Source organism: Pteronotus mesoamericanus, unplaced genomic scaffold (assembly GCF_021234165.1).
Source record: "Pteronotus mesoamericanus isolate MK-2021 breed Mesoamerican mustached bat unplaced genomic scaffold, CSHL_Meso_final contig_2, whole genome shotgun sequence".
In the NCBI taxonomy this organism is placed as follows: domain Eukaryota; kingdom Metazoa; phylum Chordata; class Mammalia; order Chiroptera; family Mormoopidae; genus Pteronotus; species Pteronotus mesoamericanus.
This window is the reverse complement of record NW_026555084.1, coordinates 754,698-779,078: the sequence shown is the minus strand read 5'-3', so window position 1 is coordinate 779,078 and position 24,381 is coordinate 754,698. Positions and strand designations below refer to the sequence as shown.

Genomic DNA, 24,381 nt, shown 5'->3' with positions numbered 1-24,381 from the left:
GATGGGGTTTTTTTCCAATGAGTAGATGCTTTTCTTTCTAAACTTGATCTGAAGCCAAAGCTTGACAGCTAAAATAATTGTTTTCTCTCACCTCCCTCCCTGCACAGAAAGATAAGAAAGAGAAAGAAATGTCCACTCTTCTTACCTTTTGTTCATATTGCATTGTGAAAATGCAAGCTTTTCCTTCCGTGGAAGCACGCAGCCCTTGAAATCGAAGCAAGCAACAGCCCCAGGCTGACTCTGGCGGCGACCCAGTCAGGCGAGGCGGAGGGCGGCTTGGGCAGATGGGCGGTGATGGCTTGGGTTTCGGCGTTGGCCAAAGCCCGCTTCTGCCTGCCCTCCTCCCCGGCGAGAGCCTCGAGCCCTGTCTAGACGGTCGGCCGTGGACTATTTCCATTTCAGCCCAGCTCCTTCCTTCACCTGCCCCCGCGTGACAGGGACTCATTGGTAGGGACTTCAGGGCTCTTTCAAATCGACCCCTGGGCTCTCGGCCTCCAGGATGACCCGGCGGGGAAGGGGGGTGGGGAGGCGTCCTTTGCGCTTTGAAAAGTGGGCCCCGAAAAGGAGTGACCATGTGAGCCATTCCTACCACCCAGGCCCCCTCTGGGGCAAAGCAGCTATGGAAACAGTCACGCAGGTGACTTTTTAAAAAGGGGATGTTTTGAAGAATGGCAGCTGATATTTGCCTTTCCTGGTGATTCTACATCCAACGACACAATCAGTCCAATCACCTGAGACCGGCCTTCTTACCATAGAAATGGAAGAAGTGCCTGCCCACCGACCCCAGGCAGAGCACAGCCCTCTGGAGAACGAAGAAAAACACAGGATGCCGTGTTAAACTTGAGTTTTGGGCAAACAAGCATTTTTTTTTCTACTAAAGATAATTTTTTAAAATCTGAGATTCAGACTTCACTGGGTGCCCTGCATCGTATCCAGCAACCCGGCTGGGGGAGTAGGACTCAGAGGCAGGCGTGAAAGGTCCCATCACTGGGCGTGGGCTTCCCTGTGCCTCAGTTTCCCTCTTCCTGCCCAAGGCTCATCCCGCCCCTCCCTCTGGATTCTCAAAGCTATCTGAGACTCAGCCAAGAAATTCCTTTCCTGAGCATGCATTTAAGGGAAATTAAAGGGCTTTATTTCTTTATTTTTAGAGGGAGGGGAAGGGAGGGAAAGAGGGAGAGAAACAGCAGTGTGTGGTCGCCTCTCACGCGCCCCCTACTGGGGACCCGGCCCGCAACCCAGGCCCGTGCCCTGACAGGGCACCGGAGGAGGGCCTTTCGGTTCGCAGGCCAGCATGCAATCCACTGAGCCACACCAGCCAGGCCTGAGCATGCATTTTTAATTGTAGTTGTCCCAAATGTACATCCTTTCTCAGTTAAAAAAAATATGGAAGACGACGTGCATGTCCACCTCCGCCCCCGGTCAGCAGGGAGCGCAGTCGCCGCCTGGGCTGAACCTGCAGCCCCTCCCTTACCCTCCCCCCACCCCACTCTGTGCTGGGAGACGTCGGCCCTGCCGCATAAATGCCCTGGTTGGCCAGGCCACCTTCTTCTTTGCTGTTTGTGGGTTCACAAGGAAAGAGGCCATTTATGGGGTGGATTATAGTGCAACTGGGCGCTGCCATCCCAACACCAGCACGTTTTATTCGCCTCAGAAGGCCGGTGCTGGCAGGGGCAGGGCGGGCTCTGTTCTCCACCCTCCGCCCGTAAAAAGCCCCTCGGGCCCCCTTGTGACTGAGAACAGGTCAATCAAGCCACTTGCTAAAGAATTCAGTGGGGCACCGAGCAGCGGGGTGCAGCACCCGCCAAAAGCGAGGGGCCCCTGTCCCTGCGGCTCACGCCGGCGGCGGTCGCTCCGCAGCTGCGGTTTGGGGGGCGGGGGTGCATATTCAGGTCTGAATCCAGCCGTACGACTCCCTGGCCGTGTGATCTGTCACTGCGCCTCTAAAACGCAGGTAAGAAACGGATCCAGGCCTGGCTATGGTAAGGACGCGGTGGAATGGTGCCCGCGAGGCGCATCCCCAGTGCTCGGGACACCCCGGCTCCGCCTGCGGAATCAGGGCTCTCCCCAGGTCAGCCGGCTGGTCAGGCCCAGCGCCCTGAGTGAGTGCTGCCTGCCTCAATCCACGAGGCCCTGAGCTACTGCCAGAAGGACCACCCCCCAACATCCCCAGAGGCAGCCGCAGCCTAGGATACGGCAGGCCCCTCGAAAACCCTCCCTGTGAGAATGGCGATCTAGAGAGAACGGCAGCAATAAAAGCCAAGGGGAAGTCGGGGCGTTCGCTTCATGACCGAAGGAGCTAGATGCCCAACACCCTGCTCACCCTCTTCTACTTTTCTCCCTGTTTCTGGGTGGCCAGTGGGGACTGCCTCAGCCCCCCCCCCGCCCCCCGCCCCATGAAGTCGCAGGAAACCAGACCCAGAGGAGCCTTTGTTTGGCGACTCCTGCCTGCCAACTGCTGGAACAAGGCCACCGAGTTCTCTCTGGGCATCTCCCAGCAGCCCCTGCCAACCTGCACAGTCGTGTCTCGGGCTCCTTCTTCACAGTGTTTTTGAAAGGATTTCTTCCATTTTTGAAGGTCATTCTAGGCCCAAACTACCTTCTTACCTTTCCCTGCCAGCACCCCAGCCTGCCCGACACATTCGGGATGCTGGGTAAAGGAAGTTTCTCCAGCTCAGAGCCTCTCGGCTGCGGGGACTCCTGCCACGTGGGCAGAGGCCGGCACCGACTGGGCCTGTGTTGCCTCTGTTTGCTACCTCTAGCTCTTGGGATGGGACAGACAAGTACTATCTTTGTGAGTTGTAATTTAATTACAGGCAGACTATTTAATAGTTTACTAACTGGTTCCCTTGTATATTGCTCAGGAATGTTAGGTGAAACAAGTAACAGAAAAGCAACTCAACTAGTTTAAGAAAAAAGGGGGAGAATGGGGCTTAGGTACTTATTGGCTCATAAAACTCAAGAGAACTCAAGAGTCCAGGATAGTATTAGATTCTCCTTCAGGCACAGCTGGATCCAGGAGCTCAAGTAAGTTAGGACTCAACGTCGTAGTCTGTGTATGTGTTTTCCTGTGTCGTCTTCTGTTACACACTCGACTGTGTCTCCCCCCAAATTCACAGGCCGCAGTCCTAATCCCCGGTACCTCAGAACGTGACTGTATTGGTGATGGAGTCTTTAAGGAGGTGATTAAGGCACACTGAGGTCACATGGGCGGGCCCTAACCCAACGTCACTGGTGTTCTTATAAGAGCTTAGAACACAGACACGTACAGAGGGGCGACCATGAGAAGAAACCGGAAGGAGACACCCATCTGTAAGCCAAGAAGAGAGGCCTCAGAAGCAACCCACCTTGTGAGCCCTGACCTCAGCTTTCCAGCCTCCAGAACTGTGAGGAAATAAATTCCTGCTGTTTCGGCCGCCCAGCCGGTGGGGCTTGGCCATGGCTGCTTTGGCCAAACTAACGGGCAGACTCTTCTCCCACAGTGACAGTGCGGTCCCCACAGTTCCAACTCAGCCACCTCGGTAGAGAGAGTCTCTCTTCCCTCACAGGTCTAATAAAAATCCCAGAGTTGAGTCTCATTGGCCTGACCTGGGTCACATATCCATCCCTGAGCCAATCCCGGTGGCCAGGGGAGTGGAAGGGGCAGGCTGGCTGGTTAGACCTGAGTCATGTGCCCACCCCCCAGGTCCAGCTGGAGTCCCCCAATTCACTGGGCCTGCGAGCAAGGGTGGGCGGTGGTCCCTGGGGACGGGCAGGGCAAGCAGGTGAAACTGCAGGTGCCCATTCTGCCCGGTCCTGATCCACCGCACCCACCTCCATTCTCCGCTGCCCGAGACTCTCCCTTCATTTACAATCAGACCACATCAGCCGTCCTTCAGCACAGCCTCCTTCTCTGGCCCCGCTGCCTCTCCACTTCCCCCCTCAAGGACACACCCGCCCCTGCAGCTCCCAGCCCGTGGCAGCACCCTCAGCTCTGGGACGTCTAGGTGCTTCCTCCTCTAGGCTGACATTTTTTAAATCCCCCCTCTGGGACTCTTCCCCTTTCGAGGCGGGCCCACGTCATTCCCAAAGCCGAGCCGGGGAGCCTGGCTGTAAACGTGAGACAGACTATCACGTGCAGGTCTGTTTGCTGTGTGACCTCGGGCAAGTTGCTTACATCTCTGTGCCTCCACTTCCCCAGCACCCAGCTCCTGGGATTGTTGACAGAAATAAGTGGCTTCATACATGGAAAGTACTTGGAGCACTGTCTGGTACATGGAGGATGCCTAATAGGCGTGAACTATTATTGCCTCGTGTTGTTTGGACACACCCCTATAGGGAACCCTTACAGAGCCTGGGCTGTCCTCGGAAGGAGGGTGTGCCATACACCCCCTTGGGTCCCTGGGACTCAGTAGGAAGGCTGTGTCCCCAGCACATAGAAGGTATTTACGATTTCAAAACCCTGAATGAGTGAAGGAACAAGTAAGCCAGCGAGTGAACGCACACAGCCGAAGAGCTTCCCACAACGGATGGAACATCCTCCCTCCTGCGCAAACAGCCACCTGTCCCTCCCTGGACGGGGCTCCCCTCTGAGCCAACCCCACCCCTTTCTCCTCGAAGCCATCTTTCCTCCTACCCCCTCCTCCTACTTCATTCCGTCGAAGTTCAAGTGCAAACCACCAGGAAAAACCAAAGAACGCTCATCGGATAAATCACCCGATTACTAATCAAGTCCACCCCGGGGCCCCCCCTGTCCCCGCCACCCCTCAACCACTATTTCCCCTGCGAAAAGCAAACACGCCTCCTCCCCACAGCCTGACAGCGAAGCCATTAAACCCAGGAAGGGTGTGGCTCCACAGCAGCCCAGAAACAACTTGAAAGTGGAAAAATACGGTGGATTCGGTGATTCAGTGATCGTTAAGATAGCCAAAATGTTTGGTTTCAGCTTTGGCTCTCCCCTATTTTGTCTCTTCTAAGATCAGAGGGGCGGAGCCTTGGAAGACACCTGAACAGGTTTGACGCCTTTGTCTTCCCCTAGGTGGGTTTGACAAGCCCTTGCGTTTCTTCCTGATTTGCCCCCTTCCCATGGGACTGGGCCTGGAGGTAGGTGCCCAGAGGTGCTGACACGGGCAGATGAGCCTGAACAGCGCCCCCTGGAGGACGCCAGAGAGAGAGGCACTTGAGAAACCAGGGAGCACGGCCCCCAGCACTTGGGCGACACATTTGGCTCTGGCTTCTGGCAGCTAAGGCAGAAAGAGAAACACATTGGGTTGCATAGTTTTCATTTTCCGACAACAGAAAGCATGTTCAGACCTCGGCAGAGACAACATTTTTACTGGAACCAGCCTCCAGAAGGAATGTATTGGGTCGCTGCGGGGATAAAGGACACTGGGTGACAAGGCGGGTGAGCCCGGCAGCTGCGGTTTCACTTATCCCCACACCGGTCCCTTCACTCTCAGAACAAACGCCTGCTGAGCCCGCACGCTGGGGTCCGGGGCCACAGACAGGGCACGGCACACTGCCTGCCGCACGCTGCCCGCTGCCCGCCGCCCGGGGCTTCAGGCTCCCCCTCCACCTTCAGAGCGGAGGTGCCCACCCCCGCTCTCCCATCAGAAGCAGCCAGGACGGCACCACTGCTCTTCGGGCTGGGCCAGACTTCCCGCCTCACTTCCGGGAGGTCGCTCCTGGAAGAGAAGATGGGACCGGGAGTAGCCCACGCACCAAGGCGCTCCCCACGCCCACTTCGTCTTTGCTAACATGACGCCCCTCTCGGTACACGTGCCCTAGCCCTAGCGTACACATGATGGACCTAGGAAAGCCAGGGCGCCCCCACTCCCTTCTGTTGTATTAAATACTCACTTTCCCATCCCTGGCAGCCGAGGCTGACCGTGAACCCAGTTCTGGTCAGAGAGATGTCTACTGGAGTTCTTTTCTCCCTGATCAATGGGAAGCCCCCACTTTCCACCTTATACTTTGTAAAGACTTGATGCTCTGAGCTCTGGCAGCCATCTGGAGACTATGAGGTAACAAGGCTGGATTCTTAAAGGGCTCTGTAGAGGACCGCAGAATAGAGAGTCTGTGGTGTTAACCTTGATTCCCCGAGTCAGCCTGGGGCCAGCTGCCTGCTGGCGGACATCTTCATCGCGCACAGTCTTGGACTCCCAGGTCTCTGCCTAGACGGCCCTTCCCCTTTGCCCTCCCAGTCTCCCTGCTCCCCCAGAGATGTCCCCTTCCCTTTCCCGCTCGTTGCCATGCAGGATCCTGGCCTCGGCGAGTTCAAACTGTCCAGCTCCTGAGGCCGCCCCCACCCCAGGGCCAGCAGCTCGTGCTGGTGCTTCCGTGAACCCCACACCAGGCAGTGCAGGGCGCGGCCAGGCCTCGCTGCCTGGCCAACATGGCTCTGAGCCAGCGCAAAGCCGCAGAGAGAGGTGGCAGCCTGTTTGCATGCAGAGGGCGTGTTTTGGAAGAACATTTTTTAGACATGGGGGGAAAGGGAGCGGGCTTGGGCCAGGCTGTGGGGAGGGGCCGCAGGGATGGAGAAGGGCCACAGTGGCCACCAGAGTCTCTGAGACAGGGACTAGCCTGCCCCACCCTAGGCAAACAGGAAGCAGGCTTTAGGTCCTGGCTTTGTGCCCAAGGAGAGGGTGTTCACACCTGCGCGTCCCATAAGCGACTTCCTCGCCCAAGAAAGGGGGAAAAGCTCTTCTTCCTGCTGAGGAGAAGGGCTCGCTAGCTTTTGGTAGAGAAATAATGACATCCAGTGGACGTCCACGTCATCCTCAGACTCGCGGTGGCTTCCCCAGCCGGAAGGCCTTCCAGGTCTGGGACGGGGACCGGGAGCTGAGCTCTGGGAAGCTAAACTCTGATCCCGATTCTGCCCCCCACCTGAGTGACCTTGGGCAAGTCGCTTCCCCTCCCTGGGCCTCTGGTTCCTCCAGGCAAATTGGGGAGGGGGGTTCCAAAAAGCTTGTCTTCTGAACTGTTAAGCACGTAAGTGTTTTCCTGCTCTCCGAACGTGGGTTTCCTGTAACAGCAGGCTCCAGGCACTACCACCTAGAAACAAGCATTCGAATCAGACGGCCCCCGTTTTGAGGGCCGAACCCCCGACTGAACGACCTGAAGGGAACAACCATCTCCCTGAGCACTTAGTTCTGCAGAACGGGTTCCTGGCTGTGTTCGAGCCCTGGGGCCTCCAGCAGACCTCCAGCCACGCCGGGGGTGTGCCTGGGATCTCACAGGGCTCCGAGGTCAGCACCAGCTGGAGGGCAAGTGTGCCATTTGGTAGAAGAGTCACCAGGCTGGAGAGAGGTGGACCTTCCCCCGACCACCCCCCGGAACCTGGCAGGGAGGGCCAGTCAGGTCTGGAGGGGACTGTTTGTAACCCCCTCAACAAGGCTGAAATCGCTGTCCTGGAGCAAGGCTGGAAAATGACAACATTAAATGGCCTGCGTTCTCGCAAACAGGACTATATTTTCCCGTGCCTGAGTTAGAACCTAAGAAATTAATACTCTTCTTTTTCTGTTTTGACTCTCACCCGAGGACCTTTTTAAACTGCTTTTAGAAAGAGAAGAAGAGAAAGAGAAACATCGACTGGTTACCTCCTACACACAAACCGGCCAGGTATTGTACGTGCTAGGACGAGGGATGAAACTTGCAACCTAGGCGCGTGTCCTGACTGGGAAAGGAACCCGCAACCTTTTGGTTTACAGGACAACACTCCAACCAACTGAGCCACGCTGGCCAGTGCAGAAATGAATACTCTTGATGGAGGCAAAGCACATGGACTTCGCAGGCCCCAAAAGGAGGTGGCCTGCCTCTCTCCTTCCTTCTTTCCGTGAGATGAGCTCCCGATCATGTAGAGCCACCGCCCGGCCCCCCAGTTACACAGGGCTGCTGCCTGTGGGCGTTGTGGAGGCCCCTTCCCATTCATCGACCTCCTGCAGGGAAGGAAACCTGTGTGTGATCCCGGCCCCTCCGGGCCCAACCCCAGCCTGGGCAAGAGACAAGGTCCCAGCACTGACGATAGCCCTCCCTAGGGGCGCAGCCAGCCTGCAAGGGGGTGTCAGCCTCACCCCACCGAGGGCGCGATGTTGCCCACGTCACGCAGGCAGGAAGCTGAGGGGCTGGAATTTGCACCGGCCTCCGGCTGCTGCCTCCGGGAAGGACTCTGGGTGGTGTTTGCAAGACCTCCTGTCAGGACTTCCGAGTGAAACAGAAAAAGTTAACCGTTTGTCCAGCAAGTATTGCATGCCATGCCCCGTGCTTACTGCATCATGTCATTCGCTCCTGCCAAAATTCCTATGGACCGCTCTTCCCTCGCCGCACCTGCTCCCATTGTGCAGATGAGGAAACTGAGGCTTGTGAAGGTTATCTGTGACTCACTATGGGTCACTCATCTGGTCAGCAGCAGGGCCAGGGCTCAATCTGCAAATGGCAATGTCCTCACGCTTATCTGCTCATGATTCCGGGGCGGGGGGGGGCAGGGAGCCGTCAAGCTGTGACAGCAGCCTGGGAACAGGGGGACCGGTGTCCGCGCGCCGGAACTTCCGGGCCGCCACATGCCTTCCAGTCACCATCCTCATCATCATCCTGGTGCTTGGCATATCCTTATGCTGTAAACCACATGATGTATTTCTTTTCTCTTCCCTTCTTCGGTAGCTCTGTGACACTGGACACATGCCTCTGCCTCTCTGAGCCTCAACGTTCTCACGTGTCACATGGGGCCAGTAGGTCCCATTTACACACATGTGTTAAGCTGTTGTTTTTATCCCAAATCACTCTCCTCCCTTAGCACACCTGGGCAGTGCCCTCTACCCACCCCCCGCCCTCAGGGCCTGGAGTCCAGCCCCCAGCTCCTCGGTCCTGGCCCTCAACGCGGGGCCCCTGCAACAGGCCAGGCCATCGGCCTGAGGACGCCCCCGAACCCTGCGCCCAGCCACGGCCCTGCCAGCAAAGAGTTTAAACAAACAGCCGGCAGGACCAGAGTGGGCCGTCAGCTGGCGAGGGCTGCGCCGCGCGCCACCGGGCTCGGGTTTCACGATAATCCTAGCGACGGGTCTCCTGAGGAGGGCTGGGAAGAAAGTGGCCGGGGGCTGGGGAGAGGGGAAAAAACAGCCCTGTACCCAAGGCAAACACCGCCAAGCAAGTGGGCCCCGATGGTCCATAAACTGAAGGTGGGGGAGGAGAGGGTGAGCAGGGCACTCACGGGAGGAAAGAAGTGGGGCTCTCTCCAGGTGCTCCGGTGCCTAAGTCAGAGACCTTCCCACTGAGGCCGTGCAGAAAGGCCACCAGCAGCCTTGTCCCACTGAGGGCAGAGCTGGGGCGGGCACCTTCACGGGGAGAGGGGGCAGCAAGTTCAAATGCGCTCGGAGGCCATGCAAGGAAAGCGCGAGAGCAGAGAGAAGACAGCACACACGCAATGCGCCATGACAATGACGCCGGGCTTCGGTGGCGGGGAGGCAATAGGGAGTGGTGGGAACTGCGGCGCTGGGGACAGCTGGGCCTGAGCTGCCAGCTCCTGCCAGTCTCTGCCCGGCAGGAACGCAGGCCCCATATTGCCCATCTTGGGATGTTTTTTTTTTCCCCCTCAAGAGAAGTTGAAAAGAACCGACTTTGTTTTTAAATGTGCAGTTTCCCAATTTTTAAACATGGGCGACCAGTACAAATGTTTTTTGAAGTGCGGGGTGGGCCAAACAAAATATACCCGTAAGGCAAATTTGACTCTTAGGCCAGAGAGCCCTGTGCCGGTGCTGAGTCCTGCGTGACGGTCCAGGCGGTGGGATGTGCCTGGGTTCAAACCCCACTTCTGCCGTCTGCTGCAGGGTGGCCTAGCCTCTCCAAGCCTCGGTTGCTTCATCTGTAAAATGGGTGTAATAGTAGCATCTACTTGTTATGATATATGAGGAAATTACATAAAATTATGTCATGGACAGTCCTTGGATTAATGCCTAGGACGTGCTAAGTCCTGGAGGAATGTTAGTTCTCAGGAATAACGCACCCAGGGGGACGAGCTAGAACAGCAGCAGCAGCGGAGGAAGAGGAAGCCAGGACACAGCCGAGCAGGCGAAACATGTCCCGGCCTGAAAACGCTGACGAGGCCCTCCCCATCCTGCTGCATCCGAGTGGCCCTCCCTTAAGGGACTCTTGTCACAAACTGGCATCAAACTGACGAGCGGATTTTGGACGGGTTGGATGGTCACCCGGAGGGTGATGGCTCTCCACTATCCCTCTACCTCCTTCCAGAGTTAGCACCAAAGGGACCTTGTGAAAACTTCAGTTTGTTGCAGCGCAACACGTGGTGAGGGAGGGTGCCCTGCTGCACAGGCGCTGGCCTACGGCTCGGAACCGGCCCAGCTCTGCGACCGGCAGTTGTGCCGTTTCTTCTCCCTCTGAGACTCTACTCACCCATCTGCGAAATGGACAATCTGGCCACCTCTCCGGGTCCTCGTGGGAAACAGGAATAATGCTCATAGGGTCTGGTACAGAGCTCACGTTAACAAATGGGGGCCGCCATTAGTGGGGACCGCGGTTATCATTTCTATTAGTCACGGGGCAGTAGAGGTGCTTGCCTGACCAGCTTCCAGTGACCTCTCTTCAAGTAACAGTCCCAATTTTCCTCCAGGGAGCCATCCCTGCCCCTTCCTCACTGAACAGTCCCACCCGACAATCCAGGGACAGGTGCGTGAGTCAGGCAGGACCAAGGAGAGCAGCAGAGCCTCCCAGGCCAGTGAGGGTCTTAGCCAGGACTTCCGTCCAAGCTGCGAGGGATGAGAATCTTTCCCTTTTCCCCTGGACTGGCTGGAGCGACGAGGAGGCCGGAGCTGCTGGCAAAGGTCTCACTCCCACATGCGAAGAGCCTAAGAATGAAGCCAATGTCAGGAAGATGAGAGCAAAGAGTGGGGAAAAAAGTCTTCATTCTTGAGACCCTTGCTTAAGCACCTGGATCCAGCTATGCCTGAAGTTCACCCTATGCTGGACTATTCCATTACAGGAGCCCAAAACTCCTCCTTTGCTTAGGCCGTTTTTGATCAGGTTTTCTGTCGCTTGCAACTGAGACCCGCAGCAGACACCTGAGCCTTAAGGATGCGTTATTTAATGATGCCTCAAAAGAAGAGCGTAATTGGTTGGCAGGCCTTACAGGCTCCTAGGCCATGCTCCCAGCGGGACAGCGCTCCTTTCCTTCTCCCGAGGGGATGCCAATATCCTCTGATAGCCTCTCTCACGTTAGTGAAACATTCTCTAAAGCAATGGTTCTCCCCCGGAGGCCGCTTTGCCCCCAGAGGACATTTGGCAACGTCTGGAGACATTTTTGGTTGTCATGACTGGGCAAGGGAGTCTGTGCAGAGGGCCTTCAGGAGGAGGGGCCAGGGATGCTGCCAAACCTCCCTCTTCCCAACCCAAACGACCCCATCCAAGCGTCAGCGAGAGAGGCTGAGAAGCCCAGAGGGAATCCATCCTCCACTGCTGTCCCCCTACCAGCCCCCCGTAGCAACCACGGCTTCCCGGGGCTCTGAAAGCACCACACACACACTGGGGGACAGAAGCCGGGCTGGTCGGGGGACTTCCCACGCTTCGCGGTGTTCTCTCCAAGCAGGCGGGGCTGTGGCACAAGCACAGCTCCAAGAAGCTGCCCCAAGTTGACACACAGGTCATACATGATCCCCCCCCAGGTCTGCAGCCCCCCATCACCATGACAACCACAGCCCACCATGGCTGGACCACCAGGGAGAGCAGGCCACCTCTCTGAAGACAAAGGGTCTCGACCAGAGACACACGATGTCCTCCCACATCCAGCAGTGGTGGGTCAGACCAGGAGGCGAATCATACCAAACTCGTATGCCTCCTGAAGGGGAGGCCAGCAGGCCCCTTCTGTCTAGAGGAGCATTTCTCATGTGTTGCTCCTTAGAACTCTAGTCCCGTGAGACCCTCTTGGAGGTAAAAGTGATTCCAAGGTCAAACACAAATATCTCCGTGACCTAAGGGCATACAGTAGCACCTTAAAGGCCCTGATAAGTCCAGCAGTAAAAAAAAAAAAAAAAAAAAAAAAATCCTACTTAACTTTTTTTAATTGAGTATTTCCCAAACTCACTTATGATCCTTACTTAATAGTCTATGGAACAATTGTCCTACGGGACACACATCGGGAAGCATTCAAGGGAACTACGGGAAGATGGAATATTAATGAGATGTGAAAATGGATCCAGGGAAACCAGGCGATAGCGCAGGTAGACCAAGGCCCCCTGGCAGAGATCTCTGCCTTCGGCTTTCAGGACGGCTCTCCCTAATTCCATGTGAGCAGCCCTACCCATCTATGGCTACTTCAAAAACATCTCTCAAAGGTGGGCCAAGCATCAGGCACTGGGTTTTGGGGACAAGTCAGAGTCCAGCAGACACTGCAGTGAGGGGCCGGGGCTGAGGAGGCTGCTGCAGAGGGATGGGGGGGCTCTGCGAACGCGGGCCTTCCCGGAGAGCCAGCTCATGTGACAAAGAACGGGGCATTGGCCCCTTCAACCGTAAGACCTCCAAGCAATTTCAGGAGCATGAAATCCCTACAGACCAGTCGGTTATGCGGACCTTGTTAAGTCATTAAGGAGCTGAGCGGGGTTGGGGGCTGGGAGGAGCCACATTGAAGTGCCCTCCTGAGGGAAATCACCCCACCCAAGGCCACAGTGGAGGGAAATTGCTTTAGGCTGTGTTTGAACAAGGGGCAGCCAAGGATTGGACCAAAGATGGGCACCAGACCCAAGGGCAGCCCTTCCATTGGCTGATTGGTGACCTACAAGGAGGCCAGGGCAAAAAAAGTCCCGCCCAATAGTTTCAAGTAATTGAACTGAGCAGGTTCTGTCTGTCCCTAGGGGTTTACGTAGGCAACGGCAGTGAATCAGCAAGTCCGTGGCAGAAGAAAGGGAAGGTGACATTGGAGAGGGAGAGTGAAGACTGGTGACCCCTTGCTGGGACTAAAACCCAAAGCTGTCCAGTTTCTGACCTCAGGGCGCTCACAGGCAGAGGCACGAGTCAGGCCCAGGCTGGCGACCTGGAGACCCAGCGGCCCACAGTCCCGGCTCCGGGGCGGGGGCCGGCACAGGGAGACCAGGATTCTGCTGTTGCGGCCGCAGCCATCCTCGCCCAAGGAAAGGCAGTTTCAAAGCCCACCGCACTCAGGAGAACGGGGACCACAATGGTGACGGAGGGGTCCGAATGCCGGCTGGGACGGGCCTGGCCTCTGGCGGGAAGCCCCCTGGCCTGCCAAGGCACCTTCGCAGCCTAGGACCATTTGAACGTCAGTGTTCCTTTCTTCCCAAGAGTGTGTCATGAGATGTGATGGCTAAAGTCACCCCCGGGGGGTTGACAGGACTGTCCCAGAAATCCCGTGAAGAGCATTGCAAAAACAATACGAAGCCTTGTTCCTGAAATAACAATGCTATGGTGCTCTTGAGGGTTGGGAAGCTTTCTGGTTTTTGGTGGGCAGGGATGGTCAAGGTCATGGCCTTGTCCTGACAACGCAGTGATGCTAACCAAGACTCAGGAGAAAGGGGCCAAGGTCAACTTCCCTTGGCCTGAATTCTGCTCTGTAGCCAACAGGGAGCAGCAGCACTGCATCGCGTGCCCTTGAATTTCACCCCAGGCTTCGGGACCGAAGCGGCAGCGATCCACGCCTCGGGCCAGGAGTGTGGAGCCAGCTTGTACGGCCGCCAGTGGGAGACAGAGGCAGCTGGGCCAGACCTCCGGGGCAGCAACCTAGGGAGCCGGTCTTCGTCGGACCACCGAGCGAGACTTGGGCTCCGTCCCCCACACTCGCGGCGCCCCCACGCCGGGCCGCACGCTGTCCTCGGTGCACTTACACACAGGATCACATTCGTTCTTCCATAACAAACAAGTCTCTTGACACATATTAAAGTTATAGAATAAAGCTGCATACGAAGCCAGAGTGGAGTGAAACTTGCAGGCGATTAAAAATTCAGAATTCACCCTTTTCGCTTCTCCTTTTTCCCCTTCTCGCCTTCCGATAGTTATTTTAAGAGCAGAAGCATCTGAATGACCAAGTGGCTGCACTGAGACTTTTCTCGTCTCCCCCTTGGCCAGCTGGGTGCTTCTTACGCCCTGAGTGGGTGTTAGGACACAGCGCTGGGCCACTGAGCACACGCCCCGTGCGTTCCACTCCCCACACTTCAGAGGTTTGCAGAGTCTTCGACTCTGTGGTTTTTCACCTGAAGTGCTCACCTTGGAATCTGAGGGCCACGAAGGGGGACCCTATTATACCCGGACAGTTCCGGAATCCAGGGCTTTGCCCCTTTGACACGCATTTGTCAGTACGTGTGATGGGGCTGGGGGCACAGGGATGAGCCAGGATGGGCACTGGTGTGAAGGAAACCCCCTGGGGAGCCCAGGCTGGGCCTGCTTCGTCTCACTGAAGGCTCAGGACAGGCCCAGGAGGGAGCAGTGACTAGAAAGCAGTGCCTTGTCCGTGGTAACCCGACCAATGAAGAGCAGATATGAGGTTTGAACCCAAACCATCTGACCCCAAAGGCGGGCGCATGCACTCCCTCCTCTGGGTCCTCAGGTGTGCGCATTAACAGCTCCCACACTGGGGGGCGGCGGGGGAGGCGGGGGAGGCGTGGAGAATGTAGCACCTGCTCGGTGGGACAAGGAGGAGCTGACATTTGAGCTGAGCCTTGAAGGACGCGCAGAGTTAGTCATTTCCCGTGGGGAAAAGGTGTGCCTGGTGACAGGAACAGAGGACTCTGTGTTTTGTCTCCCCACTCTCCAGTCCCCTTCTTTGTGGGCCTCAGTGCCTTGATCTCCCTTTGGGGATCTGCCTCCCTTCCCTTCTCATCGGGTTGGTGTGGGGTGGATCCCAACCCCAGGCTCCACGGTGGCCATGAGACCTGGGCCTGGCCAATCAGAGCTGAGACCTGCACGCGCAGGAAACAGCCAGGCAAACAGCTGGGGCAATGCATTCTAAGCAGCAGGAACAGCACATGCAAAGGTCCTGAGGCAGAAATAATGAACAAAAAGAAAGCCGGGCAGCTGGCCTGGGAGGGACAGAGGGAAGCATGATACAAAATGACTGCAGAGGAAGACAGGGGCGGGGCTACATCGTTGCGAACAATACCAAGCAGTTTGAACTTGATTCTCACTAAGCACCATGGGCAACTACTGCAGAAAGTTGGGCACAGCAGTGACAGGATGTGACATATGTGTTCAAGAGATCTCTCTGCCCATTGTGTGGTAGAAGGATTCCATCAAGGAAGACAACAACATACGTCACACACAGACAGCACCTGGCACAGAAAGGGTGTTCTGTAAACAAGAAACGTCCACTGCTATTCCGATGCCACAACCATGAAAGCGTACCCTCTGTTCCGGGGTTCCTGGCCAGAGCCAGACCAAGAAAGGGGTCGGGGCCCTCTCTAGCTCCCCTCTGCGGACTGTGAGGGTCCGGGTAAAGCCAACAGGCTCCACTCCAGCGGAGGGGGGACCTTCCCCTATCTGACCACAGCTACAACCCAGGAGCAGAGAGAAGGAGGGGCGGGTGGGGCCGTGGGATGGGAGCCTTCTGTGAGATGCGGGGTTGCTCCCAACATACTTTTCAAACATTCGTTTGCTTTTGCCCAGTCTCCTCCGTAAGAGACATGCTTTCGGATGTGTTTTGAAAAATATTCCATATGCTAATGGAATGTCACCATCTGCCAAAGAAGGCAGAGCTGTTTTTAAAGGAAAAACTATTACAGAACCGAGGTATTCACAGAGCGGCACTAAAGAGCCCAAACGTCTCTGACCCCGGGCTGACCTGGGCCGCCTCCTGTTACCAACATGAAAAGGGAGCGAGGAAATCTGAGGCCAATTACCTTCTCTCTCTCTCTCTCTTTCTCTCTCTCTCTCCCTCTCTCCACTCCCCCCCTTCCCCTCCCCTTCTTGGAGACATGATGAAATTTCCTGAAACAAAAACTCACAGCCCGTTCTATAAAATGCTTTCGCCTTTGGTGGAAAAAGCCCCGATGGTCCCTTTTATCTCCTCATTCCTGAGGCGCAGACCTGGCCGCGGTCTGTTTGTGCAGATGGGCTGCAGGGAGCGCGCCCAAGGCCAGAGGGGCAGGGGCGCGGCGCGGGGGTGCGGCGCTGGCCCGGAGGGGAAGTGGGAGCGGGCGAGGTGGCCTGCAGCCTCCGATGAGTGGACCGGCATTGTTCCCCCGGAGGCCCCGGCAGTCGGGGGTGGGGGCGGAGTGTTTGGAAGGAGCGGTTTCCCCGCGTCGGGGAGCCCCACCCGGCCCCGCCAAGACTGCGGGTTATCACGTCCCTACCTTTCCGGCTGCTCCCGCCACCGCCTTCGCCGCTGGCTGTCGTCCTGTGCCCTCTTCCTGAACACGGTGCATGTCCTTCTGGCGGCAGCATCAGGCCCCAGTCAGCGCCCCTCGGCGGTCTCTCTGGCACCTGCGATGTCCAGATCCAAATGCGTCACCGGCGATCGCCTCAACTCACCCTCCTTCCCTTCCTGGGGGTCCAGGTGCCCTCCGGCCACACAGGTCCAGGGCATCCCCACCTTGAGGTCTTTGCGTCTCCATAGCCTCCGCCTGGGACTGCCTGGCTGGCGCCTGCTTGTCCTTGAGGCCCTGGCACAAATGGCCCCCTGCCCCCTGCCGCCATCCACCGTCCCGTGTCCTCTGTTCACAGCCTCATCACGCTCTGAGTTTACCCTGCGGACTCGTGCGTACCTGGCCGCGCGCTGTACGTTGCCTGTCTCTTTGGGAAGGTAAGCCTCCTGAGAGCAGGGGCGGGCTCCCCCCGCGCCCCGCACGATGGCTGCTCCCACCCCCAGCCACCGCGGCACCTGGGAGACACCACACTAAACAGCCCCTCTGAGCCCCTCAGCCAACTCCCGTAGTTCCGCCCTGCTGCAGCGCCCCTCAAAACTACCCCTCCCTGGGACCACCCCAGGTTCTCCTTCCCCAGACCCTGACCTTTCTCTCCTGCATCTCCCTACCTGCTCACTCCCAGCCTAAAGCCCGCAGAGGCTGCCCACTGCGCCTGGGACAGAGGCCCCACTCCCGGGTCAGCTGGGCGCATGGGGCGGCCCCAGGCACCCGACCAGCCCAGTTCCGTTTGCAGCCTGTGCGTTGCCGGAGCCACACCGTGTACACTTATTAATGAGCAAAGGACAGGTGACAGTGGGAGAAGAGAGAGACGTGCAGAGGGTCTGTTAAAGAGAGGGGACTGTCCAGTCGGAGGTCTGGCTCCTCGGGGAGCCTGCTGGCACCTCCGTGCCCACGGAGCTCGGAGAGGTGGGGGCACCCCCCCTTCCCTGCCCCACCCCCACCCTGGCCCCAACGCCGAGGACATGAAAGTCTCTCCTGTCTACTTTGGAGACACTCATTTGCTGAGGGTGGTGGCAGATAGAGGTCTCAATCCCTTCCCAGAAACACATCTTAATATGATTTTAAAACTGGATTATTCTTAATAACAAATAACTCGGTATAAACACTGTTCACCTGGCCCATCTCCCTCTCTCCCACCCACTGAAGAGCCCAGGCCCTGGTCCCTAACTTCAGTCCTCACTGGGACAGGTCCTCGCCGGGGACAGGAGTGTGTTCGCTCAGAAGCTCAGACAAGCCCCAGGCTGCCTGCGCACACCACTGTCTCATCTCGCTCCACCCAAACCCTGCCAACCCTTCCGGCTTTCTCTGGGCTGGACATTCCGTTCCACCTGTTTAAATGCCACCTTTGAAGCCACCAAGTACCTGCTACGTGCCAGTCACTGTAGATTATGTCGTTTAACCGCATCCCCTCGATGAGGAAGCTCAGGTTGAGGGCAGAAAGGCGCTCGCCCGTGGGGCCCGCTGCCCGTGGGGCCTGCTGCCTGTGGGAGGCAGAGCTCCAATCCCCAGCCCGATGGGCCAGCCCCGACGGGTGCTCCTTCCTGCCATCTGCTGGACAGGGACCCCCGCGGGCTGGTCTCCATTCCCCCCCCCACCCCAACAGCTGCAGTGCCGGAGGGGCCTTCCTTCCCAGCCCCCGGAGCTTCAGGGTGTTTGGGAGGAAAACAGCCTTTCGAGAACAGAAAGGTCTGTGGGGTTGAAGGAGGGGAAGGGCGGGATGGGGGGACTTACACTGTCCTCCAAGATGTCATCAGAACAGCCGCTTCAAGCTGTCCCCAAGGCGCGCCCACTGCAGAGGAGCCTCTGGCTTTGTCCCTCCCAGTTTCCCTGCGTACCTTCTCCGAGCAAAACGCTGAGGTAGGGTTTCAGTGCATCTGGTGTGTGGGGCGCACCGTCGTGTCCTCAGGCAGGTAAACACCTGGGCAGTCACCCGCTTAGTCATCCTGCAGATGCCTGTTGGTTATCTCTGAGGTCACAGACCCAGTTTTGTGCGAGAAAACAAGCTGGAGCTCTGAGACCTTGGAGCTCCCAGAGTCCTCTCCAGCCGGAGTCCATTTTAGGCCTAAATCCTGCCTAATGTGAAATCAATTCCAGCTCCACGGCAGGCAGCTGGTCTCTACACTCAGCGATTGAAGGCCAGGGCTGCCAGCTCTTGGCTCTTTCTCCTCCTCTTGTCTTTTCAACCACCTCCCCTTTTAGGCCATTTTCATAAATGTATCGATCGATCAATGTGCGCTGGTGGCTCTGTCACAAGGCACGCCCTTTGTTCCATTTCTCTGGAATCACTTCTGTGCTTCAAGCCTTCTGTCACCAAACTCGGGCACAGTGCTTCAACAGGTCACTACTACAAATGCTTAAAATCGTGTTAGTTCAGAGATAGCAAACGGGTGCCCCGCCATTTATTTAAAAAAAAAAGAAAATCCCAACTTTCCTGAAGTGGGAGTCTACATAATGCAGATTTCCACCTTTTTAGAAAATGTAGACCTGCCACCCCTGGGTCTCCATTCCACAAGGCAACACACTGTCCGGAGCTGGGGCCTGCGCCCTCCAAGACCGAACGAGTGAAACCTTTTCCACGTGAGATTGCTGAGACCCCAGAGGGGGTGTGGCCACACGGCTAATTAGTAACAGCAGTATCGGCCAGACAGCCCAACTGCTTTTCTCCTTAGTAACGGGAAAATAAATAGGCCAACGTGGCAAAGCACCACTGGCTTCTGATTAGAGGTCCAAATCCTCCAAAACCTCTCTTAGAACCTCTGTCATCATTATGGGATGCATTCAGAGCTGTGAATTCCTTGCGGTAACACCTCACCTATCAAGGAAGAAAACTAGTATTTACTGAGCACCAACTCTGTGAGGGTAGAGACGACCAGAGATGTGATTGAGGTCCAGCCCAAGTCTGAGGGTCTTCCCGCTCTGCGGTGATTGTGAACAGCTGCTAAGCTTTAGCCCAATCACCCGGCTTATCTTGCCGAGAGCAAGCAGGGAGGGGAAGACCTGGGCCAATGGAGAGAAAAAGGCAGGGCCCCTCCCGATTCTCCACCCTCAAGGAACTAGCTAAGAACTCGTGGTGCATCCTTATACCCCAATACTAGGCAGCCATGAACAAAAATGACAAGAGAATTAGGCCTACTGACGTGGAATGCTCTCCTGAAGCACATCAGACACAGCAGCCAGGGGCAGCTGTTGCACAGCACACTACCGTTAACGGCGAAAGGCAGTGTGGGGGGCAGGGAGGGCAGGGGGCATGATGCACAAACCCTTCTCTGCAGAGTATTATCCATTGTGGGATACGCCAAAAATTGGTTAACAATGATTGGGGCCGAGAGTCAAGGGAGAAAACCACTTCTAACCTTTTGTTTATGGTTTATAAGTTGGTTTTAACCATATGCAAGTTATGTATTTTTAAAACTTTTTTAACAACAAAAAAAGAACAGGCAGGGGCAACACTATCATACAGAAATACTCTAGGTTCACCCCCGAAGTCCACAGGACCACAGCGGCCGACTAGGGGGTGGGTGGTGAGGGCCAGTTCTCCGGGAAACTCTCGCTACCTCGCAGGGCGTCCAAGCACAGCCTGCAGACCCGGACCCATGTCCTTTCCGACCTAGGACTCAAGCAGTGACGTGTGAACCTGCAAACTTGCAAAAAGGGAGTCACCGTAAGTGTACTTCTCACACCTCCACCCTCTTCACCAGAGCCACCTGGGGACGTCCCAGGGGCCTTTTCCTACCCTTGCAGTGACTTGGGAAGCAAGGCAGTGCTTGTGGGAAGTGGGTTTGCAGGAGGAGCTCTGAGCTGGCCGGCTCCCGCGGCTCCGCCAGCGCTCACAAAAGACCCCATGGGCAGACTGGCGGGACGTGGTCGTCACAGGCCAAGAGCAGTTTGCTTTCAACCTCATTGTACAGAGCAGATGAATTTTTTAATCTATAAACTTTAATTGGATGTCACTGAATTACTAATAGCACACAACAGGGTTTCTTTTTTTATTTTGGAAAAATTTCTTAACAGAACACCGGAATATTGCAACACTTTATTAAGAGTATTGGCTTTGAATTAGTAGCTGAAGTAACAATTGCATGAAGCCAGATTAGATGTACTGCATTAATACTCATACTTGATTTATTGACATTACTTAGCAATTTAATGGACAAAGGTCAACTTTTTGTTTTTTATTAAGCACATTCCACAGTACAAAGCTGTCATGAATAATATCTGTACAATTTAACAGTTTCAATAGCTGTTCAGACACAAATTTATTTCAAACAGATAATTGGCAAACATAATTAATTACAAGTTAGAATCAGACTATCCCAGTGCTTTAAAACATTAATATAGCAGTAATTTACAGTTGCTCAATTATGGGTTAGCAAAATAAAGTCCCGAGTACGGCTGGGAATTACTACTATAATCCCAGAAAGTCTGAATTCCTTGGGTGCCAGAGTCCCCTGCTATAGTTTAGTAGGCACAATTCAAAGGTTGTGTGCATATTCAAAGGCCATGATCTCCCAAGGAACGAGAACTTTTATATTAAACATGCAAAAACAACAGAAAGTCCATTCGTTCGGAACTGCCTCCGCCCGCCCCTCCCGGGCTCCCTAACCAGTCTGCTGGGGGCGCTGTGAGACGCGGGCGGTGAGAGTCACACCGCTTTCGTGGCCGCTGGCAGGCTTACGACACCCGCCTTACAAGTGGGGGCTCACTTTTTTTTTACATTTTGAGGCTCAATTTCTCAGAAACAGAAATTTAGTAACGTGGGAGGGAGGGGATGTATTCAAAAAAGGAAAAAGCAAAGCCAACCCGAGAGACGAATCACATACACACATTGATCCCCACACCGTTCTCAACGCGAAGACGACACAGAGCCCAGGGACCTTGTCTTTAGTAGTAGAGTGTGCTTCCACGGGAAGAGGTTTCGCAACAGGAGGTTCGCATTGGTCCTTGAAAATGCTATCGACATTCCATGATCTTTGGAAACAATGGCGGGGCAAATCAAAACCTGATCGTGGACAAGGGAGACGGAGTGCCAGCCGGTGCCCAGGCCCTTCCCACGCACGGTCAGCACGACAGAGCCGTTCACACACCCCGGCTGCCCACACTCGGAGCGCCCTGAGAGCCTGCCGGGCCGCAGCAGCAGGCAACGCCAGAGACGACGGGACGCGTGAGCGCGAGGCCCTGCGCCCCGCAGGAGCGCCCTTCCGCGCAGGGCGGGCCCCCGGCCAGCCTGCCCTGCACGCGGGCCCCACGCGCGCGCCTTCTTGTTCTTCCCTCCCCAGGGTTACCGATGCACAGAGTAACAGTTCGGACAGCGAAGTCACACGAACACTATGGGAAGTGACTGCCAGTACTGAGTTCTTCTGAGGAAAAGATGAAAACGATGTTCAGGTACCTCTCTATCGTATATGCTGCACAACAAATAAAACATTGTGAGAAACTCGAGGAATTACATTTTAAAACAAGATTCCCATTAAAAACACACACCACACGCACACACAAATGACAATGACAAACTAAAAACACCGTATGAACACTGCAGGAAGGGCCCTCGGCCATCCGCACCGACCCGGTGCCCGGCCCTGGAGCCCCGCCCGCGGCCGAGTGCGCGCACACTCCGAGTTAGTGTCTCGGGCGCGGGGCCCTGACTCCGGCGACCTTGAGGTTCGACTGTTATGTACATTGTATCTACATGCGGATACAGGGATTTAAATTAGGAGGCGAGCGCGCGTGTGAAGGTGTTACCCTACCACATACCGGGAGGCGGCTGGGCGCAGAGGACAGTTAATGAAAGAGCAAGGTTACCTGTGGGGAGGTAATACGACCTGGCTTACAGTCCTTTAAATTAAGAGAAATGGTACAGAAAGGAAGTATAACCCCAAAAATGTTACTAACACAACCCAGAGAAACTTTCCCATAGTCCGGCACGTCCCTAACACGAGTCAGAATTCAGAATGACGTGGACAGTCAAAAGGAAACTTCTGCAAAGGAAAGCCCTGGACATTCTGGGTAGGTGTTTGGCACCCAAAATTTCACCAAAGAACGCTGTGTCTTAGTATCAGATCAAAGTGCAAAGCAATATAAATTAGAGGCCAAGTCTTCTCTTGACTGCCAATTTACTCCTGGAGAACTGCCTGTGTATTCCTTTCACTTGAACAATTTACATGGGAAGCATTCGATTGTTTTCACTGATGGGGGAGGAAATGGGCTTCGCGGTCCTGCTTGGAGTCGGTGAAGCTAAGGTGTCCTTCTCAAAGTGGAGGCCGGAATCGGAGGTGGGGAGGTCGGTGCTTGAAGAGTTAGGCTGCTTTGCATCTACCCAGCGTCTAGAACCAATTCCAGCTTCGTAACTCAGCTGTGAAGAACTCCCTTAGGCATTTGGTAGCCATGTTGCCAGTAGTTCAAGAGGAAGAAACCCTGGGAAAAAAACAAAAACAAACCCAATGTGAGTAAGGATGGCCACACTGGTTAGCCACGGAGCGCACCTCAACCCATCCGCAGACACATACTTGTACACACGTAACATGTTACTGATTTTCAAGTAACACCAAAAAGAGAAGCTGCAAGCTGTTTTCTGTGTACTACATACCAGGTATCTTACTCATTTAAACCGCACAAACACCTTGTCAGGTAGAAACTGTTATAACCACATCACAACTGAGATCCCTGTGGCTCAGTTCAATTTATCAGTCGTTAAGAGAGAGGATTCAGGGCAACGCCTGAGCCTATAGCCTATCATCTCTCAGTGCTGTTGCTAGAAAGTACACCTATAACAAAATATGCTCCATGTCAGACTTCCTATTTAGCATAACCTTTTATGACATCCACGGCCTACACGGGCCTGCCTCCTACCCTCCTGAAGGCGCCATCTATCACTGTGAAAAAAATGTGCAAAGCTAGGGAATAAAGTCACTGTGCTAAATAGAACGCTCATTGTCAGAAACTGCAGTAAGTCACTAGTAAAAGGACAACAGTATAGAGGAAAAGACTACTGAAGGGTCCGTATTTTTAACCGTGACTTTGAGTCAGGTAACCCATTTCAATCAGAGCCTTGGCCTTCACCCGTGTGTGTAAATGCAACGCACATGCCCCACCCTCCCCCGCCACAGGACAGCCAGGAAACAAGGCTCATCCTTGCCGGGCATTACAAGGCAGGCTGGCGTTTTCTCTTCAAAATTTCACCCAAGTCAAATTCCATTAAAACGGTTTCATAATCACGAATGCGTCACGACCCTTTCCAAATACCGCACTAAACCACTGGTCGAGAAGATCTAAAAGTCAGAGGCCTGACATTCTGTTGGGGAGGAGGAGACTGATTTTTTAAAGGGAAACTTTCCTAAAAGGCTGTCAATTTTCATAAATATCAAGAATTCAAATAAGCTTTCTCAATGAGTCCAAGAAAGATTCCATTTCATTTGCCACTGTTTTCCCATGAACGGTATTTAAGAGTGCCTGAACGTTTTTAGATGAACACCCAGCGCCAAGCAGCAGGCCCACTCAAACGCTGCTGGTGCGAAGGAAAACCGAGGACAACGTGACTCTACGTATCAAAAGCGTTTTCATGTCTTATCTTTTAACCCGGGAACTCAAGATATTTCCAGAAGTTCTATCCAAAGGTAAAAAAGGTTGGGCAGAGATTAAGTTTAAAAAAAATCAGTAATGTGTTTTATAACAGCTAAAAGCTGGGGAGAGGGGCACCAAATATCTAACAACAGGATACATCCTAACAATCAAATTTTATTTTGCAATTAAGAATGATAATTTAGGCAAACACTGCCACTACTGACATGCAACCATTTCACAACAAAGAGAAAAAAAGCATTTAAAAATGTGTGGTTATCAACCATATTTTTAAAAGTCTGAAAGGATACATATAGCAGAGTTAACAATAGTGAACCTTGAATAGAATTTTATTTCCTTCTTTTGGCTTATCTGTTTTTTCCCCTAATTTCCTAAATGATCTTATATTGTCTTGCTATAAGAGAAATGGGAACTACTGTATCTATAGCTCTTAAGAACTAGTAATTTTTAAAAATGA

At 54.8% G+C, this 24,381-nt stretch overlaps 1 protein-coding gene across 5 annotated transcripts in view; it reads right to left on the bottom strand.

Annotated features, from left to right (window-relative positions):
* Positions 1-20,491: 20,491 nt before the first annotated feature.
* Positions 20,492-24,381, bottom strand: part of FBXW11 (F-box and WD repeat domain containing 11) — a 100,629-nt gene continuing 96,739 nt past the window's right edge. For all 5 annotated transcript variants that reach the window (XM_054568049.1, XM_054568052.1, XM_054568050.1 and 2 more), the window contains one exon: positions 20,492-22,760. The gene's annotated coding sequence lies outside the window, so the exon portion shown is untranslated. The remainder of the gene's footprint in view (positions 22,761-24,381) is intronic.